Raw genomic sequence first — 2,161 nt, 5'->3', positions numbered from 1 at the left:
GGTCATGTGATATCTGAAAAAGGAATTGAAGTTGATAAAGTCAAAGTTGATGTTATTGCTAATTTAACATCACCAAAAACAGTCAAAGAAGTATCATTCTTGGGTCATGCAGGTTTTTATAGAAGGTTTATAAAAATTTTCAGCATAATATCTAAACCAATTTCGAATCTTTTAACAAAAGATACACAATTTGAATGGACTCAGAAATGTGAAAATGCTTTTAAAAAAATAATTAATCTTTTAATTACATCACCTATTTACAACCTCCAGATTGGTCTTTACCATTTGAATTAATGTGTGATGCAAGTGATTATGCTATAGGAGCTGTGTTAGGACAGAGAAAAAAAAGAAAACCATATGCAATTTATTATGCTAGTAGAACCTTAAATAGTGCCCAAATAAATTATTCAACTACTGAAAAAGAATTACTTTCAGTAGTATTTGCATTAGATAAGTTTCGATCTTATTTAATTGGTTCTACTACTATTGTGTACACTGATCATTCTGCCGTAAAATATTTATCAAATAAACAAGATGCTAAGCCAAGATTAATACGGTGGATTTTATTGTTACAAGAATTTGATATTATAATTAAAGATAAAAAAGGAAAAGAAAATGTCGTAGCCGATCATTTATCTAGAATAATGACTGAATCATCTCATAATGAAATACCAATAAATGAAAATTTTCCAGATGATCAGTTGTTTTATGCTACTATTATGCCCTGGTTTGCTAACATTGTAAATTTTATTGTGACAAATAAAATGCCTTCTCATTGGAATTCACAAGATAAGAATAAATTCTTGATAGAAATTAAAAATTTTATTGGGATGATCCTTACTTGTTTAAGTATTGTCCTGACCAAATTTTTCGGCGATGCGTACCCGACAATGAAGTAAGTAATGTTATTAAATTTTGTCATTCTGAAGCATGTGTAGGTCATTTTTCATCCAATAAAACAGCTGCAAAAATCTTACAATGTGGATTTTATTGGCCCTCTTTATTCAAAGATACGCATTTATTTTGCAAATCTTGTGAAAACTGTCAGAAGATGGGATCAATTTCAAAACGAAACATGATGCCTTTAAATCCAATCATAATTATTGAAATATTCGATAATTGGGGGATAGATTTTATGGGTCCATTTCCATTATCTTTTGGATATACGTACATTTTAGTCACTGTTGATTATGTTTCAAAATGGGTTGAAGCAATTGCATGTAGAAATAATGATCATAAAGTTGTTATAAAATTTTTAAAAGAAAATATTTTTAGTCGATTTGGAATACCTAGAGCAATAATTAGTGATGAGGGAAACTTGTTATAAAATTTTTAAAAGAAAATATTTTTAGTCGATTTGGAATACATAGAGCAATAATTAGTGATGAGGGAAGTCATTTTATAAATAAATCATTTTCTTCTTTGTTAAGAAAATATGGCATTACACATAAAGTTTCTACCTATATCATCCTCAAAGTAATGGTCAAGTTGAACTTGCAAATAGAGAAATAAAACAAATTTTAGAAAAAACAGTTAATCCAAATAGAAAAGATTGGTCTTTAAGATTAACTGAAGCATTATGGGTACATAGAACTGCATTTAAGACATCATTAGGGATGTCACCATATAGGTTAGTTTTTGGTAAGCATTGTCATTTACCGGTTGAACTTGAACATAAAGCTTATTGGCCAATTAAAACATTTAATATTAATTTAGATGATGCATCTAAATTAAGAAAATTGCAATTAAATGAACTAGAGGAATTAAGAAATGATGCATATGAAAATTCAAAGATTTATAAAGATAAAACTAAAGCCTTTCATGATAAAAATATTATGAGAAAGTCATTTGAAATTGGACAAAAAATTTTACTTTATAATATTTGTTTGCATTTATTTCCAGGAAAACTAAGATCGAGATGATCAGGACCATTTATAGTTAAATTTGTTTATCCTCATGGTGCTGTTGATATTGAAAATCCTAAAAATAATGATGTGTTTAAAGTTAATGGGCAAAGACTTAAGCCTTTTATAGAAAATGAAATTCTTAATGATGATTTTATGCCTTTATANATTTGCTTCAATTATAACCGGATATCATTCGGTATGCCATATGACATCATCAACCTTAGTCGCTCACATCTAGCTTTATAAAATTTTTT

The sequence above is a fragment of the Primulina huaijiensis genome, chromosome 15 (genome assembly GCF_012295235.1).
Source record: "Primulina huaijiensis isolate GDHJ02 chromosome 15, ASM1229523v2, whole genome shotgun sequence".
NCBI lineage: Eukaryota > Viridiplantae > Streptophyta > Magnoliopsida > Lamiales > Gesneriaceae > Primulina > Primulina huaijiensis.
The sequence above is the reverse complement of the archived record's forward strand: the minus strand, read 5'-3'. Positions refer to the sequence as shown.